Below are 21,012 nucleotides of genomic sequence, written 5' to 3'. Positions count from 1 at the left end.
AGTCTATGTCTCTAACAAGACTTTACCTCTGTGAAATATGTTTGGAAAGAAATAGAACAATAGTATTTGTTGGCATTTATTTTATGCTTTTACTAGAGACAAGAGAGATGAATTCAGGCACATTGAAAAATAGCCAGTTTTCAGGCAAAACTTTAAGAGAATAAAAGTTCAGAAATGTGTTGCCCTTCCAAATTAGAAAACCAAGCTGCTTCTGTTTGGTCCCCAAATCTAGTAAACAAAACAAAACCTCTGTGTGTGATAAATTTCTAATAAGTTAAGCAAAGAAATCCTGTCTTATGACATAATATAAATTAAAGGTATATACGATTGATTTTGAGTCCACTGAAAATAAAGCAACTGCCACAAGTACATGAAGTAAGATGGTCAGATAAGTGAAAAAACCAGAGAAGGAACTGAATAGCAGGTCATCTAGTTCTTTCATCTTTTGGGTACAATGTTGGATTTAAGTTCCATCTTTCCATACATTTGGTTGTTGTTGCATACCTGCAAACTTGGAACATAAGTAATGATGTTTCCCACTTTCACCATGGCCCATTAGCACCCACATTTTATCATCATGCGTCGGCTACCTCCATGTAGAGAACTTTCAGGCCATAGGCTGAAAATGGAAGAGTCAAAGATGGGTTAACTCCTGTCCTCTCATTCATACTCCCCATTGGAGCCCTGGCCAAATAGGAAGGCCTCTATTGCATTTTATAAAGGATTAGTGGGATTCTATGGAATTATATTTCCAACAGCTAGCATTGTGTTGGCTTCTCAGTATTTTCTCCCTTCGTTTTATATGAATATATAGAAAAAAGAAGGTGCTAATTGGTATGGTAAATATTAAGATTATATACAGTCTTGATTGACAAAATATTGGCTTATTTGAGAAGTTTGTACTTTTGAAGCAAAGCAATCCCTGTCCTTCATCAACAATAGAAAAATAATACCTAACAGATTTTTTTCCATCCTCAAAACAAGTGATTGAGACAGAAAGCATTATATATAAAATTTGGCAAAGAAAAAATTTACAGTGAAAATGACAAAGATTGTTTGCTTATTTAATATATTTGCATATGCTTGGCATAAAGTGATTCTGTAAGTGATTACTGTCATGAGACAGTGTAACTACTCAAGGTCATAAAATTAATAAAACCTGTGATAGAAACAAAGTGATATAAACTCAGTTCTCTGACCTGAGAGCCTAATTTTTCCTCCTATGTCATAAGAATTAGAAGAGAAATATAAAGTAACTATCAACATAGAGAGTGGTTTCAAATCCCCAAATTTAGACTTTACTTAGTGAATTATAGGTCCTAAAGTTAAAACAATTGGAATCTAAAATTTTGAAAATGTTATGTTTGTTCAAGGTATAATAGTGTTGATTTCACATGGGATTGTTTACTTGTAGGATTAAATATTTAGCTTATAAAGATCTGCATTTTATCCTTTGATACCTTTTTTTTTTCTTTTTTTGTGGTACAAAGAATTTAACTCAGGTTAATTAAACTTCTGATTTACACTCCCAGCCCAATTTTTAGCTCTTTGTTTTAAAACAGGGTCTCACTAAGTAGCTGAGGCTGCCTGTGAACCACAATCCTCCCTTCTCAGCCTCTCAAGTACTGAGATTTTAAGCATTTGCCACCATTCCTAGCTTCCTCTGATAATTTTAACCCATTAGTTAATAAACCTCTTGCATTTTGTTATGAATACTTTTAAGTTGAAAAATTATCAAACCCAATTATAGGTTGTAAACATGTTATATTAAATTTTATTGTTTTTTATTCTTGTGCATGTGAGCAACATTTTGATCCAGAGAAGAAACCAGAGTGAAAACATATGACTGATTGTTCCTATTAAATGTCATAGAGTCTGGATATTTATGTCACAGTCTATAAAATGTGACAGAGAGTCAATATGTAAGGGACAATGCCACCTTGTGTAAAAATGAGGTAAAAATCCCAGACATATCTATCTAAACAAGTCAAGTTGATACATAACAAAACACAAAACAAATTTTTATGCAGATATGAAGAAATAAAACTGAAAACATCAAAGTTGTTAATGCCTAAAACAACTCACTCAAATTAAAATACATATTGCTAACCTGCCTAAAGTCCGCATACATTTTATGTTAGACTATGACTCCTACTGACATTAAATAAAATTAAGCAACTAACTTGTGTTTTCTAAAATTTTGAAACTTTATATAAAAGAAATCATACAATATTAAAAAGTAATATGTCTTAAGAGATACAATTCTATACCAAACATGTTCTAAATTTGTGGCAGTTCTCTCTTCCCAAGTAAGATGGCCTAAAGATCTAAGAATAGATTAAGCTTTATAGAAACAGCTTATTGATCCAAGAATGAAACCATATTGTAAAATCAAATAAAATTTTACTTTTAAACATACTTTTTTCTGAACACAGATATGAGAAAGACAGGTAATTAAATTTCAAAATAGAGAATATAAACAAAACAGTTTCTTTCTTACTTTAAGGTCATTCTTGATGGAAGGTGATATAAATTGTGTTGTGAATCTGAGAAGCAAAATGAAGAGCCATCATTATAAACAGTGACAGAAAATGTGATGAAGAGATGGAAGAATATGTATGTGTGTACATTTCTAAATGAATACATTGTGAATAAATTGTGACTTAAATTTATTTATAAATGTATAATTTATAGATTTTAAGATTTTGTTTTTGAAGTAATAATGTAATTGGACAGCAACTTTTTAAAAGTTTTATACAATAATTCATTCATATTTGAATAAAATGAAAATATTTTATGTATATTATTTACATATATTAATATATATGAAAATAAAAATTGATCAGACCAAAGTTATAGCTCAGTATTCTCAATGGCACCAATTTATACTGTGTGATAGAGAGATACATAACACTTGAGTTAAATGTTTAAATCTTCCCTGAAGCAAAAAAGTAAAAATAAAGCATTTTTATGGGGATGTCCCATTAGGTCATTTTAACTGTCTCCTCCCAATAATATGTTAGAGTCACTGAATAGTACTTTCAAAAATTGTTAGCTGGGTGTGGTGGTATCTCTTATAATCCCAGTACTTATAAGACAGGAGGATCTCAGGTTTACAGCTGGCTTCAGCAACCTCACAAGGCCCTTAGAAATGTAGTAATAGCCTGTTTCAAAATATTAATAAAAACATAAAAAATAGGTCTGGGAGTGTAGGTCAGAGGTAGAATGCTCCTAACTTCAATCCTCCATACCAAAAAAAAAAAAAAATTGTTTGCATGTGTTTGGGAAATGAAGAAGGAAGTTTAAGGAAAGGCTAAATAAGTTATGTGTGCATTTATGCCTCTACTATCTTGTACCCCATTAAGATGTATGATTACAATGCCCCAATAAAAATAAAAAAGAATTATGAGTAGAACCAAGAAACTAAAATCTGGCCATATTCCTCTAATCTATCTAACAAAGATAGACAAGAGGCTGGAAGGGAATCTGGAGGGAAACACACCAAGAGCTGTGTACAGGTCTGTTTATCTCACTCTGAACCTCATGATGATGTTCAAAGTATATTTAAAAATAACTAACAGCTGGGTGTCGTGGAGGCAGAGACAGGAGGATCGTGCAGGTTCGAACCCAGCCTTGCTGGAGACCCTGTTTCCAAATAAAAATATAAAATATAAAATAGGTCTGGGAGTGTAGCCTGGAGGTAGAAGGGCTTCCAGGAACTCCAGTACCATAAAAAAAAAAACTAACAATAACTTTCAATTTTAAACATTACTAAGAAAAGAGTCTAGAAAGGTGTCTTGCTATTTTGACTATGCTGTAGGTTAAATTCTCAGGAAAAAAAATGGACTCTTAAACAGACTTGGATGTATTTTATTTGCAATCAGGGTCTCACTAAGTTGCTGAGAGCCTCACTAAATAGTTGAGGCTGGCTTCGAACCTGTGTGATCCTCCTGTCTCAGCTTCCCAAGCATGGAGATTACAAGTGTGCGCCACCATGCCTGGCCCAGACTTGCATGTAGAATGCTGTACACTGACATATTTGGAAAGGAGGGAGATGAAGAAATGGGCAGAGGAAACAGTAGAGCTCTAACACAGTCCCAACTAAGATCTAAGACAGCACCCTGAGGAACACTAAACAGATATTCTGCATTGTCTTTGGATTGGATGGAGTCTGGAATGGACCTCAGATGAATTGACACTGCCCTGAAAGTAGAAGGACAGAATGAGGATGACTGGATGATAACTGTCCAACCACTGCCCTCAGGAAGAGCTTGTTGTCCTACTGTCCTCAGTGTACCTTCTTTGCTTGGCTTATACCCACTCATTTCTGAGCAAATCCTTCTCATTTATACTGGGGTCTATGCCTGGAGGAACATTAAAAGAAGAATTAATTAAAAATGTAATGAAATTCTAGTTGAATATTTAAGAACTATTAGGATCAAATTAGATAAATATAAAGATGCTGCATGTGTTCCTTATAGTAATATATATATATATATATATATATATATATATATATATATATATATATATTTAATGTCCAAACATTTTTTAAATGTTTGAACAGTGAACAGAAACAAAATTAAGCCATTTCAACAAACTTAAAAATCATAAAAGAAACAAGAGAAATTTGGAGAGACTAGTATTAAAAGAGTAACATTAATCATAGTTGAATTATTATAAAAAATAGAAGAATGTTTTCGTCAAAATGCTACATTTGCTAAATTTGACTTTTTACACAGCTAAAATACTCTTAAAAGTTATAGTTAGTATGTAATCAACATGTTATTCATGTTATTATTTAATAAAATAATTTTATTTTGATTTACCACTCTAGAGGTTTCAGCCTGTGATTAGTTTGTCCTATTGCTTTGAGGCATGTTGAAAGGCAATATATCATGGTGAGAGTGCATGGAAAATCAATTTGCTTTTCTCATGTAAGTGAAAAGCAAAGAAATAGAGACAAAGGGGTGGGGTTCCAAATATCCTCCTCAAAAACATGCCACGAGTGATCCAACATCCTCCCAAATAGGCCATATCTTTTGAAGGTTCTGCCTCTTGCCAATAGTACTGCAGGCTGACAAACTATTTTTCTTTCATGTTTCTTTCTTTTCTGCCTTCTTTCTTTTTTTCTCTCTCTCTCTCTTCCTTTTTGTAATACTGGGAACTAAACCTAGGAACATTCTACCTCCAAGATATACCCACAGCCCTACTTTATTTTTTAATTTTTATTTTAATACAAGGTTTTTCTAGATTGATGAGATTCTCACTACTTCCTAAGGCTTTAGGAACCTGTCTTTGAACCTGCAGTCCTCAAGGACTGAGATTACAGGTATGTCCTGCCACTCCATACTGAAAGAAAGGCTCAAACTTTTAAAAGATGAGCCTTTGAAGGCCATTTATCAAAACCATAGTAATCAGACATGCAAAGACACACATATCCAATATATAAATTATATACTAAATATTTTGTTGTTAAAATTATAGGAATATATCATTTACATCCATTTATTAAAACTTTTTTACATTTTAACAATTTTGTTTTTATTTTTTTGTTTGTTTATTTGTTTGGGTGGGTGGGTGGGTAGTACTGGGGTTCCTGGAAGCCCTTCTACCTCTGGGCTACACTCCCAGACCTATTTTATTTTTGAAAACAGAGTCTCTTACGCCAGCATGGCTGGCTTCAAACCTGCACGATCCTCCTGTCTCTGCCTTCCAAGCACAGGGATTACAAGCGTGTGGCACCATGCCTGGCCCATTTTAACAATTTTGGATTGACAAAAGTATTGAAGAAATTATACTTCCAAAAGGTCTCTCCATTCACCAACTCCTTAAGTTAATATTTTATGTAATCTTGGTGTATTTATCAAACCTAAGAAATCAACATTGATACAAACTTTTAATTAAAATTCAAACTTTATTCAAGTTCATCAAAAATATATGGCTGTATTTTTACTTATTTGAGCTGGCATTATTTGGTTTTGGTATCATTGTGATGTTGGGTTTATAGAATGTATTTGGGAGAGCCTTTTTTTTTCTATTTCATGAAATAGATTGAGGAGTATTGGGATTAGCTCTTCTATAAAATGTTTATAAAATTTACTTGGAAAACCATCTGGTCCTGAGCTTTTCATTTTTTTGACAGTAAGCTTTTTATTGCTGTTTCAATCTCTTTGATTGATATTGGTTGGTTTAATTTTTTAAATCTTCTTAACTCATTTTAGAAAGGTGGTATTTATCTAGAAAGTTGTCAATTTCTTTCAGATTTTCCATTTTGTTAGAGTTTAGTTTTTCAAAGTAGTTTCTGATAGTCCTCTGGATTTCTACATTGTCAGTGGTATTATCTCCCTTTTAATCTATTATCTTTGAATTTGGGTTGATTCTCTCTCTCTCTCTCTCTCTCTCTCTCTCTCTCTCTCTCTCTCTTTCTCTCTCTCTCTCTCTCTTTCAGTTTAGGTTGGCTACTGTTTTATCTATCCTGTTAATGTTTTCGAGAAACCATATTTTAGTTTTGTTGAATTTTTTATATATTTACTCTCTGCTTTGTAGATTTCTGCTATGATTTTAATAATTTTCTGTCTTCTACTGGCTTTGGGTTTAGAATATTCCTGTTTTTCAAGGTCTTTGAGGTGTGTCATTAGGTTATTTGTTTTGTGATTTTCTGTTCTTCTGAAGAAGCACTCAGTGATAAAAATCTTTCTCTTAATACTTCCTTCAATATGTCTCAGAGGTTTGATATGTTGTATCACTTTTTTTGTTTGTTTCTAGAAAATTTTTACTTCATCTATGACCCATTCTTCATTCAGCAGTGTTGTGTTCAGTCTCCACATGTTTATGTGGTTTCTCAGGGTCATGTTATAGTTGATTTCTAGTTTCATTCTATTATAGTCTGAAAAGATACATGGAAGTATGTCACATTTTTTGAATTTGCTAGTGCTCACATTGTGGCCCAGGATGTGATCTATTTTGGAGGAGGTTTCATGAGCAGCTAAAATAAATGTAAACTCTGCTGTGGTTGGGTGGAATATTCTAGATGAATCTAATAGGTCCATTTGGTTGATGATACACTTTAGGTCTGAGAGATCTTCACTAAACTTTTGTCTAGAAGATTGGGATAATGATGTGGGAGGGATGTTGATGTCTGTGATTTATTCCCCGCAAAGAGTTTATTATATGATAGTAGCTGCACCTATGTTTGGGGCATAGATGTTGACTATCACTATTTCCTCTTGCTGGATTGTTCCTTTTTCCAGTAAAAAATGACCTGCTTTGTCTCATATAATAAGCTTGGGCTTGAAGTCTAACTTGTTTGATATCATAGTTACTACTCCTGCCTTTGAGTTCTGTTGGTATGGATTGCCTTGTTCCAGCCCTTTACATTAAGTTGGTTACTATCTTTCTCGTAAGGTGTGTTTCTTGCAGATAGAATATAAATGAATTCTGGTTTTTAATTCATTTGACCATCTTTTGATTTGGGGTGGAAGTTGAGGCCATTTATGTTCATTGTGATTATTGAGAGATGATTTTTAATTCCTAACATATTGAGATTTAACTTCTATTTGAGATAGTATTTTTCCTTTTTTGCTTGTTTGCTGAATGAAAATTTTTGTTTCTCTGGGTTTGGTGTGTATTGCTTATTTCTTCTTTGCAGTTAATTTCTGAGTATTTTCTGTATTGCTGGTTTGGAAGTCATAAATTTCTTCAGCGTTTGTTTGTCATGAAAGATTCCCCCCGCCCCATGTAATTTGAGAGACAGTTTTGCTGGGTCGGAAATGTGGGGCTATAAATTGTTTTCTTTCAGAGTTCCAAATATGTTACCCCAGGCTTTTCTGGCTTTTAAGACTTGGTTTGGGAAGTCTGGAGTGATTCTAATTGATTTGCCTCTGAATGCCAGGTGGTCTTTTCTTTTTGTTGTCTTTAATATTCTCTGCTTGGCTTCTACTTTGGTCAGTTTTACTATTATGTGGCATGGTGAGTCTTTTCTCTGATCTTGTCCAAACAGGGTTTCATAAGTTTCTTGTACCTGAGTATTGACCTCTTGTTCTATATAACTGATATTTTCTGATATTCTTTGAAAAGATTGTTGATTCCTTTGGTTTCATCTTCCATTCCCTTTTCTATACCAATTATTCTTATGTTAGCTTTTAAAAACAGGCCCATATTTCTTCAATGTCCAATTCATGCTGATGAATTGCTTTTTCTATGTTATATTCAAAGCATTTATTTTTGGAGTGATCATCTTCTAGGAGCAAGATTCTATTCTCTATGTGGTCTAATTGATTGTTTATGGTTTGAATTAATGCCTTCACTTCAATGATTGGATCTTCTATTTCATTTATACTCCAAATTTTTTCAAAAGTTCTGTATTGTTTCTACGGGTACATTACTGATTGGAACTTCTAGAGATCTCTGCAATTCTGTGTTGTCATGTTCTTTTATTGTGTGATTGTAGAAGGTCATTGCTTCCTTGTTACTTCTCCTTCTCATGATTTCAGAAGTTTGTATTTGTTGTTTTGATAGATTTCTCTCAGTTTCTAGGTGTCAACTGGTATATGCAAGGGCAAGTTGTGTTGTATTCAGTGCTGAAGGGTGAGTGAGGAGGGAAGTGAAGTCATAAATAAAAGAATAGGGTAAAGCCACAGAATGGATTAAATAAAATGAGAGTATGAGTTTGGTAATGCAGTTATATATTAGAGATTCAAGATAGTGAATATATAGTAGTATTCTAATAACCAAGGTATAGTTTTTAGTATATAAAGTGGATGTGTGTGTGTGTGTGTGTGTGTGTGTGTGTGTGTGTGTGTTGTGTGTGTGTTGCTGGGGATGGAACCCATAGGCTTTCTACCTTGGGGTTACACCCCCAGACCTATTTTCTAATTTATTTGGAAACAGGATATCAATAAGTTGCTGAGAGCCTCACTAAGTAGCTAAGGCTGGTTTCAAACCTGTGTGACCCTCCTGTCTCAGACTCCCAAGCACTGGGATTACAAGCATGTGCCACTATGACTGGCTAAAGAGGATTTAATACCAAACAAGAAAAAGAAAGAAGAAAAAAAAAAAAAAGAAAAACAACAGATAGAAGAGAGGCGGTATGAGCCAGGCATAGGGCATGCTGAATCAGGGTTGTCATAGTGAGGTCTATGACATCATAATTATTTTTCACTTATAAAGGTTTAAAAACATACCAAATGAATAATAATGTTGTGATGGAAAAATAATATTGTGCTCAAATCAATGTTTATCAATTCAGTTTTACTGGAATACAGCCATGGCAACTTGTTTACATAACCTTTCACTATTATGTTCACTTTATAATATTGAGTTGCTAGCTAGCAGACTGGCTGGATTTTCATGTCTTCTCCACCTGGTTTTGAGCCTTTCCTCTGAACCATTTTTCTGAAAATGCTCTTTGTCTTTATCATAGCTGCATTACCGTACTCCTATTACTTATTACTTATTAGCAAAATTTATGACATTCCAATAATATATGATATAGAGAAAATCGATGTGCAGTTCTCTAATAATTCATTTAATAAACTGAAATAAATAGCTACTTTCTCACAAAACTACCAGTCATCAAAAGTGAACCAAAGAGTAGAAAACAGAAAAAATGTTTTCCCTGATGTTTTTAATTTATTTTAGATAGGAGTGTGAGCTTCATTCTTGAAGGTATAGCTTATACAAATATTAGTCCATCTCCAGATAGTTCTTTTTGGTCTCCTGGTTCTTGTCTTTTTTTCTCTCAACTTTAGGTGTCCACAGGTGTGGACAGGCAACAATTTGATTGCATTTCTTCATTCAGGGAATGGTTTCTGGTCCTTTAAAAGAAGTGAGAGGCTGGGCATGGTGACACACTCTTTTAATCCCTGCACTTGGGAGGTAAAGACAGGAGGATCACACAGCTTCGAAGCCAGCCTTGCTGGCTTAAGACACCCTGTTTCCAGATAAAAAATATAAAAAATAGGTATCTGGGAGTATAGCCTGGAGGTAGAAGGGTTTCCAGGAACTCCAGTACCACCAATAATAATAATAATAATAATAATAATAATAATAATAATAATAATAATAATGTAGAAGTGAGGGATATGGGGAAAGGGAACAGCTGCCATGTTTTTCCTATTGACAGCCAATAAAATGAGGGATACTTTCTAAGGAGTTTTCTCAGGCTTCCTTATGATTTTTTGATATGATTCCTACAAAAAAGTAAAAGTCAAGATACCTCCTTTTCCTCATATGCACCTAGGAATATTTTTTGTTGTATCATCTCAGTTATATCTCCTTTATAATAGTTGTATTATCATTGTTTTATTTTCTTTTTGTTACTGGAGATTGAACCCATAAGCATTCTACAATGAGCTACATTCTCAACTCTATTTTATTTATTTATTTTATTTATATTTTGTGGTACTGGAAATTGAACTCAGGGACATCTACCTCCAAGCTACACCCATCAGCCTGATTTTATTTTTTGTTTTGAAACAGGGTCTCACTAAGTTGCAGAGGGCATTGCTACATTGCTGAGGCTGACTACAAACCTGCAATTCTCTCTCAGCCTTCCAAGTACTAGGATTATAAACATGTACCACCACACCTAGCTTATTTTTTTTTTTTGAAACACGATCTTACTACATTACTGAGAGTATCACTAAGTTTCTGAGGCTGGCCTCAAACTTGAATTTGAGATCCTTCTGTTTCAACCTTACAAGTACTGGGATTCCAGGTGTGTGCCACCATGCCTGGCTCTCTCATTGTTTAAAAATAATTTGTTAATTTTTCATTTTCTCACATCCTTCCTTTCTTCCTTTCTTTTTTCCTTCTTTTCTTCCTTTTTTTCCCTGCTTCTTTGATTATGAGGGTGAGACAAAACTTTAAATTTTATACATACTAAAGTTAGAAACAAATATCTCTGATAATTCATTATTAAAACGGATGGAACTGGAGAACATTATGTTAAGTGATATTAGTCTCAAATAGTAAAATTTTTGATGTTATCCCTAATATACAGAAACTAAAGAGAAAAGGGGTCATAGGAAGAATCTTAGATGAGGAAGTAAAAACAGAGATGAGTAAATGGGGTGACCTAATTAAGGGGGGTTGGGGGCAAGAGATAAATTCCCTAATGTACATGATACACATTCACAAACATATCAAAGTCAATTACTAAGTCAAACATGAGAAAGAGAGAGAAGGAGGGAATGGGGTGGGAATTGGGGAAGGGCTAAATGAGTGATGTGTACATGTATGACTCTACCAACTTGTACTTTATTAAGATATATGACTGTAATACACCAATTAAAAATACTAAAAAGGCACACACAAAGCACTTAGCACTTGTTCACCAAGAACTCAACAAATATACAAATACTAGAGTTTTGTTCTCCTATAATTTTTTAAACATTTTTAAATGTTAATTTCTGATCTGCAAGTATAACACAAAGGCAAATTAAAAATTTAATGTGAAACTTTAAAATTTTAAACAAGAAAGCCTTATAATTTTTGGGGTCAGTATCCTGTTATCTTTGAGAAGAAGGAGGAGCATAAATGGGTTGTTGTGGATCTATGTTTATGTTCTTAATCTGAATTCTGAGTTTATGTATTGTTGCTTTGAATTAAGTTGATAAACTATAGATTGAAGTCTCATGTGTTTTTCTATATTAGAATTTACTTATTTTTTATAAAACTTATTTATTGCCATGGTGGGGGTCAAATGCAAGCCTTCACATATCCTATGCAAGTGAGCCACACTTCTAAACTAAAAAAATAAATTATAAGTACATTATTAAGCTGTTATATTAAGCCATTATACTAAGCTTTTTATATATGTATATATATATATATAACATGGGCATAAATAAACATTTGTGTGTATAATTTACTGTTTAAGATATTCAATCCAATATTAATTTTTTCTTTGGATAAATCTTTAACATTTGTTATGTTATCAATCATATACCAGATAACTTTTTTTTTTTGTATATCGTACAGGAGATTGAACCCAGGAGCAATCTACTTCTGATCTACACTCCCAGTGGTCCTATTTTATTTTTATTTGGAAAAAGTGTTGCTGAGGTCGTCTTTGAACCTGCAATTCTCCTGCCTCAGCCTCCCAAGTACTGAGATCACAGCCACCCCACTCAGATAATACATTTTTTTCTACTCAATTAAGTTTCAGTGTGTTCATTTACTACTCTAAAGGTCAAGTTTTAAATAATTATAGAAATAATCTCCAGTAATTTAATCTTCAGTTCTGATAGTCATCTTTTACTATCCACAAAAGTGATCTTTATTTACAAGCACACATTATTTGAAGAAATTATATTTAACTAACTCAAAAATTTCAAAGTCTTTCTGTCTCTGCCAAGATATTTAATCTCAAACCTCTGACTATTTAGTCAAGATTTTGAAAGATTTGAAACATTGTATTCACTTGAATTCCTTCAAATTCATTCAAGAATTTTATCCTGTTAAAATACACACACATTACTTTTATCTGAAAACCTTTGGGAGTTAAAATGAATAGGCTGAAACAAAATGGCATTCATGTTTTAAATATCCAAGTTTTTCAATTTCTCCATATATCTCAAAATTATTAAACAAAGTCAGAATATTTTAAGCGCCGAAATTAGAATGCTATACATTATATTTCCTTTAGCAACACTTACTTTATCTTTATTTGCTCATGGGAGCCCATCATCTCTGTGAAGATAAGCATTGGGACTGGCAGAGACTCAGTGATTATCATGGATATAAGTAATTTATACTCAAAAAATATAGCTTCTCACATAAAAATTCATTATCAATTTATTGATAAGTAGTCTAAAGCCTTTCTGATATATACATTATATTCAATTGCAATCATATATGAGATAAATATTACCTATTTAAATCTTGACTTGGAAGTTTATAATATTTTATCCTAAACTTTATTCAATAGGAATATTTAGTTAATACTTGTAAGATGCTGTCATACACAAATACTTACAAATATATACATATGTAATATACCATATATATGTAAATAATATATATTATAATACCATATTCTTTAGTGCCCCAGAATCCAACTAACACATAACATTATACTACAAAAATTGAAAAAATATATATGCATTACTTTTTATAAAATTGTTGGGGCCCACTCGGCAGGACCGAGGTGGCACCCAGGCTTGTTGCCAGCGTGGACTCAAGATGGCGCCTGGGCTTGCAGCCAAGTCACGAGGCTCACGAGGCTGGCGGTGCCCTGAGCCTGCGCAGTGAGCCCTATCAGGCGCCTTACGGATAATTAGTGACGCAACGCCTCGTGCTACCACCTGCCCGCCCAGGAGAAGGTTAAAAAGCGCGCATGCCCTAGCGGGGAGAAAGGAGAAGGAGAAGGAGCTAAGAGGGTTGGTGGACAGGAAGAGCGGTTCCTTGGCGGACTGCTCCGGGCTCCGAGCTGGGACGGACATGTTCACAAAGCCACCATTGTGACCGGTGTGTGCTGCAGCAGAGACATAGAGTGCCAGAAGGAGGGTTGGTGGAGTGATGAGGGAGAGGATAGAAGACTGATGTTGTTTTTACCTGAGAGGGCGTTGAGAGAGCATTAAAGAGGAATGGTAACTGTACAAGAACCTGGGGTAATAAAACTGCTTGAGGAAGATCGTGTAAGAGTCGTCACTGCGCACGACATAAAATCTTCAAATACATGTATATATACACATTTATAAATATACCATATATACTTATTAATATACAATTTATAAAACTTAAAATTTTTCTTATTTAAATTTTTAATTTGAGATTAAATGGCCTGTTGTATATTATTGTTAGGTCACCAGATTACTATATCAAGTAAAATCATGTAGATTGTCAGCAAGAAAAAAATAATATATAAAATCATGAATCATTTAACAGAAAACATGTGTTACTTAAGTTATAAATAAAAGAAGTTATTTCTTAGAGTAAGATCTGATCATGTAGGAATACAAAATTTTTCTACTGTAAAGAATAGCAAATATTAGGATATTCAAAGATAAACTTATGAGACTGGTCAAAAACCAAATAAATAAATGCAATAATTCAAAGTAGGATAAAAAGTTGTTCTTCACGTGAGGAAGATGAATAAGCATATATTAAAAATGAAGCACTCTATCACATATATAGCATTCACTACAAATTACAGCATCCATTAGACTTTTCTATCCAACTAGGCAAGATTATTTTTATATATTCCCTCACAGTCTTGTTATTGACTAAATATTTTTATTTTAATTATTTCTCTCCTCAGTTCCTGGCTTTCCACTTGTCTTCTGTTTTTATTTTTCTAGCATAAAAGTACTCATTTATAGGAAATCATTTAAATTCATTTAAATTTTACTACTATACATATATAAATATATCCTGCTTTTTTTTTTTTTTGGTGGTGGTACTGGAGTTTCTGGAAGCGAAGCCCTCCTACCTCCGGGCTACACTCCCAGACTTATATTTTATATTTTTATTTGGAAACAGGGTCTCTTAAGCCAGGACGGCTGGCTTTGAACCTGCATGATCCTCCTGTCTCAGTCTCCCAAGTGCAGGTATTACAAGCATTTACCACCATACCAGGCTTATCCTGCTATTTTTAAACTAAATAAAAGGGCTACAAAGAATGTGAAGAATAAGAAAAAAAATGTTGAAAAATTAATGAAATAAATAATAGTTAAATATCACCTTTACACACAGAAATATCTAATATGTTCTCAATTTTTAATTTTAATTGTTATAATTCTTTGCCTAAGTATTTTAACCCAGAGGTCAGTCCACCCTGATTACAGCTGGGATCATTTACTAAATTGCTTATACTTTCCTCTATCTTTAATCGTCTTTTCTTTCCATTGAAAGAATAGCTGTTACTTCCTTGCTTGATGTTGTTCAGTAAGTTACTCAGGCACATTTTACATATATAGACATGACAAGTTGCAACTCATAGACAGTGCCCTTACCTAAATATTTTAGCTCTTTCTGTATGTATGTGTGGGGGAGGAGAGGAGTGCTTGGGATTGAACCTATATGCATTCTACCTCTAAGCTACATCCCTAGCCATTTTTATTTTACTTTTTGACTTCAAGCAGGGTCTTGCTATGCTGCTGAGAGTTCTCCTAAGTTCCTGAAGCTTTCCTCAAATCTGTAATCCTCCTATCTCCACTTCCCAATTACTGGATTATAAGCATATGCCACATGCCCAGCTTTTTGTTTATTTTATTTATTTATTCATTTTTTAAATAGAGTCTTACTAGGTTCCTGAGATATTTGCTAAGTTGCTGAGGCTGTTTTAAATCTGTGATCCTCCTGTCTCATTGTCCAAAGTACTAGGATCATAGGCGTGTATTATCATGCCCAGGTATTTTAAATCATTTTAAATATAACATAATTTTTAAAATTTACCTGTTATTTTTAATTTATTATTTGAAAAAAATCTGATAATTTTTTGAATATTCAAGGATTTATTACTTTAGACAGCAAACATATGCATATCAATGCCAAATGCATATTTTTTCATCATCTAGGTAAAGATAATAAAGATTGGATGACATATGATCTAAATTAGCTTTCTTTTTTTTAGAATTAGAAAACTATCATTTATTGATAGATTTAAGGTGTAATACAGGTTTCCAAAATGTGGCAGTGAGAATACCAGCATAAAAAAGAGAAACTTGTACTAAAAACAACCTGAATTCATCATTGGCAATATTACATAACAACCAAGGTCCTCACATACTAATGATTTCCACTTTGTCTATATTGCCAACCTCCCATGCATCAAAAACACAAAACTAAGATTATCAAACTTGGGAAGCAATAAATTACTCCATGAATTTTAAGATCATAAAATTAGGAAAGTTTGGGAGACTTGCAAAATATATCCTAATCATCCATGTGTTGTACAATATTGTTTCTAGTCATTTTTGAAGTGATCATTAAAGAACAGATTTACAAGTTTATATAGCAGGGCATCTGGGTTCAACACAAAACTGTTACAAACTTTAGGTAAATACAGGTTTCATAAGACACTGCTAATACTTATTAAATAAAATTCCAAAACTTGGAAAGCAAATAAAGACAAGACAACTAAGAAGCATTTTCCACTATTTACTCTTGTGATAAAAAATAGTTCAACTCTTCTTGCAAAACAAAAACAAAATAGTACATACTGGAAACATACATCACATTTTTCTTCCTATGGCTTTAGCCCACCCCCACCACACCAAAAGAGACCAAAAAAAGAAAAAGCCCAACAACAACAACAAAAACTCTACCTGACCACATTCACAGAAAATAACACCAGGATACACCAAACAGGGGGAGGTGTCATCCGTTCTGTGTCCAAAGGGTTCTTCTCCATGTCTTGTTCTAGGCGAGTAACCATCATTGAACATGCTGTGTGCCAAACCAAAACCTAACTGCAATGGATGTTGGATCTTGCTAGAGATGGTGAATGTAGTAGAAATTGGAACTTTTCCAGCCATATTTTTCTTTTAAATAAGCACTGTAAAAACAGAAACTCTTCTTTTTAAGTCATCAGATTATTCCTTTACACCTAGTCAGTCCTTGTTTTACTTGGGCTGCGCTTTTTCAAGCAACAGATAGATTTCCCATCAACAGAATGTTTGTCTTCCCAGTAAAAATCAGAGGGAAGAAAGTACATTTAAACTGAAACAGTTGGTGTTTTACATGCAAAAGAGCATCCTAAAGGAAAGCCTCCTAGCATCAAACCTACCGTATGCACAGCTTCATAAAAAGGCATTTTTATGGGTCCTCAAAACGAAGCCTTCATCATGAATAGCACCCTTAAAAAATAGGAGCATATTCAAAATAAAGTCTGTGGCAAATAGAAGAAACAGAAATCAAAGCAGCGGCCAGTAGTAATAAGTGTGATGCATAAATCTGGATAGGTTTGGGGGCATTATTCCAAAGTTATTTAAAATAAATCCCAATTTCTACATAATTTTTTATAATTAAAAAAATTGTCACATATTATATGGTCTAAACTCAATTACCTTCACAATAAAACCGCTCACTTTATTTATCCAATTAGAACATTCCTCAAAGTGAAGGAAGGATTTAGAATGTTTACCCTAGAAATGAGTCAGACTTAAGGGGGCTCAATTCATAAAAAGTTTTGTAGCATAAACAGCTAAACATTTGCAGTCTACCAGAATTTGTTCAACTTTTTTTTAAAGATTTTTTAAACATTCTAATGAGGGGCAAATTTTCTTTCATAATACTGCTGATTTAAAGATCTGCTACATACACCAGTAGCCAATTTTCATGATCAGAAGTGGCAGGATGTCAGCACAAAGGTTGGGCTGGACACACCAGCTTTCAACAGGAGAAACATCAACGTGGCATCCGAAGGCAGCGCTGAGTCTACTGAATCAACTAGTGGCTACTTTTTTCACAAAAACTTAGCACAATCTTTATGAACTGACTAGATACCACTTCCATTTAATCATCAACTTTGATAATGCACAAAGCATGACCATAGGCATGCAGCCCAAGCGCAGGCTGTCCCCCCAAAATTAGCTTTCTTTTATAAGCAAAAGGTGTATTGCCATTATCTTTTCTCCCTTATAGAATTAACATGAATATAATCAGTTCTATTTCTTTCTTTATTTTCTTCTTTTCTTTATGTAATAGGAATAGACTCCACAACCTATCTCATGCCAGAGAATGCTATTTTCAAAGTAAATATTTTTGTCTGTTTGTTTTCTGAGTGAAGGTGAAAGTACACTAACAAACAAAACAAATGATCAATTATGCTTTGCCTGTGATGTGTATTTTAAAAGCTAGGTGAATCTTTTATGCTGACTACATTAACTTATTAACAGGTTTCATTTTAACTCTTTTATATGACCCTTCTGAAATGCTACTTCAACAAGAACTTTATAGTGCTATCAACTCTAATAAATTTAGAATCTAGGATCCAAACAGACAATTATTCTTAATAATGTTAACTGAAGCAAAATCTCTATTAGACAATGTGGGAATTAAACAAAATGTGGCAGATAGTATGATATATATGAGGTCAGACACTGAATCAATTGGTAGATAGCTATTTCATGGATGAACAAGATTTCTTACCACTTCTTTTCACCTATTATAAAATTCATGTTAATTCATATTAAGAATTTGATAATGAGTTATGGATATTGTCAAAAAAATCTCAGATAGAATTAAGTAAGCAAATAAAACTCTACTTAAGTCTATCACAATGGGGAGCAATTGAACTCAATTCTATTGAAATAAAAGGTTAGATAATTCTATAGTTCTGGGGGGATGTAGTGAAACAATAATGGAGGATATTGTGGGGTTCATGATCAATATGATTAGGTCATTTGTTTTTGATTATTGGGGCTTGAGAAGTCAGGCTTCTACTATTTAAACTCAGTGTCTTATACATGCAAGGCAAAAGTCTACCACTGAGTTACATGCCCAGCCTAAGATTCATCTTTATTGATAATCCCATTTCAGAAGAATGGCTCCCAAGTAGTTGTTGAAAACATTCCTCTGTTTTAAACCTGCTGAGAGACTGGAAGAATGGCCTATATTTCAAAGGAAAATAAATTACAGGTTTATGTTCTCGAAAATGAATGTCATGTTTAAAAAATAATTTTCAAGTTATGAAGTAAAGAAGAAAACTATTTAAAGTTACATGAAGCTGAAAAAAGCATTATTATTTTAGTTTATTGAAATAGTTTATGCGGACTAAATTTAAGGACATGCAGTGTTTATCAATAAGCAACTTTTGACAAAAGAAAATGTTACATATAAAAAAAGAAACTAAAGAAAATTAATGCTTGTATCATGTAAGGAAAATGCTGTCATCATTTCCTTTATCTGTAGAATCACTAGATCCTGAACTGTTGTTGTATTTACTGTTTTGGTGGCTTTCCTTGGTTTGCAAGCAGTAAGTAGAAAAGGCCTGGATTGAGTGGAAGAGAAACCATTTTCTAGAAATCCACAGTCAACTCATACACACGATTATGATTTGTAAAGTTAAGTCTTTCTGGTCTTTTCCCTTACATGTGTAGCAACATAGTATTGAAATTACATTAATTTGTAGATTATGAGTGATGGGAAGACTAAAGATTAATATATATAAGAATTGAAGAAGTATTTTCTACAACTGTCTCTATATAGTTAGAGAGCAAATGACTGTGGAGTCTAAATAAGACAAAGGTTGTAATGCAAAATCTGTTAAACTTCCTTACCTTGAGGATACCATTGATTATCAGGTTTCTGTGACTCACATAGGGTAATTTAACTCAGAATACCATTTTAGAAGTGAATACTTAGTTTGAGTTGCCTTAGTAAAATTAGCTAACTAACTTGAATTGAGGTGACTTTTACATATTTTTGAAAGAGTGCATGTTCATAACACAGCAGGAATGTGGCAGAAATTATCAGAAATTAAAATGGAATGTCACAATCATGCTAAGTAGGACAAAAATAATTTATTTTGCCAGACATGTGTGGTGGCGCACTCTTGTAATCCCCACGCTTGCGAGGTGGAGACAGCAGAATTACGCAGGTTAAAAGCAGCCATGCTGGCTTAAGAGGCCCTGTTTCCAAATAAAAATAATATAAAATAGGTCTGGGAGTGTAGCTCAGAGATGGAAGGGTTTCCAGAAACCCAAGTACCACAAAAAAATTTCTCCAAAACTTTGTCTCTTAATTTTATCAACATGGTGAAAAGAAAATAAACTGTCACTTTCAATAATTCTAGGAAATTTTTAATTTCTTGTGCTTCATTGAAATTTTTCAGATATAAGACTATTGGTTATGAATGTCTGGATCAATAGAGTAAAGAAAGTCTGGAATGAGATCTGAGGTCTAGGTTGTAGGCAATAACCACAGTGGAAGAAAAGTTTCAGGTAGCTAGGTAATATTTTTTAATATTTATGCTTTAAATAAAAGGTCTATTTTAGTTGTCAGTATATCTTAGTGCCGGGTAAGCATCCCATTTCTATATACCCACAAGTTCCAGATAACTGGACATTCTCTTAATTGGATTATTGAGTGGAGGAGGAAAAGTACCTCATTCAATAGGTGGGATTTGAGTAAGACCATAGGTGGGATTTGAGTAAGACCATCACTTTAAAGTCTCCAAACACAATAGGCATTTGTGTTCTATTTCACTGCAATTGTTGGGGTAAAATCGTATGGTGACTGCCCACCTCATCTTTTAAAACCTTCCCAAGGAGATAAACACTACAGGAAGAAAATGGACATATAAGCTCACTTAGATCAATAGTACCTAAAAACACATTACCAACAATTTTGCTTTCCCATCTGACATTCATAGTGTAAATATAAACATCCATGTATGGTATTCTTTTTGCCCATAGAAATTTATTTTTAATTTAAGTGGCTTGTATAATGACTGACTTTTTAAGTGATGAGAACATTTTGATTCCTAAGTCTCAGAAAATAATTATCTGAATTTCCAAATATTGTATCTGACTGGCAGTGTAGTTCAGAAGGAATGGAGCTTGGTCAGAAATTTTATTCATTGGTACCATGTAGCTTTCTAATGTAACTTTCAATGTAATACAAAGTTATCCTGGAAATTAATGTCTCAAAAAATAAATGTCTCAATATATTACCAAATGAAAGGCTATACAGAAGGACACATTAAAATATAGATTGGAACAACAAGAAGCAGAACATTAAAAACAAGGCTATGATAAAAATCAATTGGCTGAAAGTGTGTGAACTTGTTTCTTCGTCTTCTATACTGTTCCACTGGTCTATGTATCTGATTTTGTGCCAGAACCATGCTGTTTTTATTACAATGGCTTAGTAGTATAGTTTAAAGTCAGGTACTGTGATTCCTCCTGCATGGCTTTTGTTGCTGAGAACTACTTTGGCTATTCTGGGCTTTTTGTTATTCCAAATAAATTTAAGGATGGATTTTTCTATTTTTGTGAGGAATGATCTTGGTAGTTTAGTGGGCATTGCATTGAATCTGTGTATAACTTTTGGAAGGATGGA

This window comes from Muscardinus avellanarius, assembly GCF_963383645.1.
Source record: "Muscardinus avellanarius genome assembly, chromosome: 5".
Classification (NCBI taxonomy): Eukaryota; Metazoa; Chordata; class Mammalia; order Rodentia; family Gliridae; genus Muscardinus; species Muscardinus avellanarius.
Note: the sequence above shows the minus strand (reverse complement) of the source record.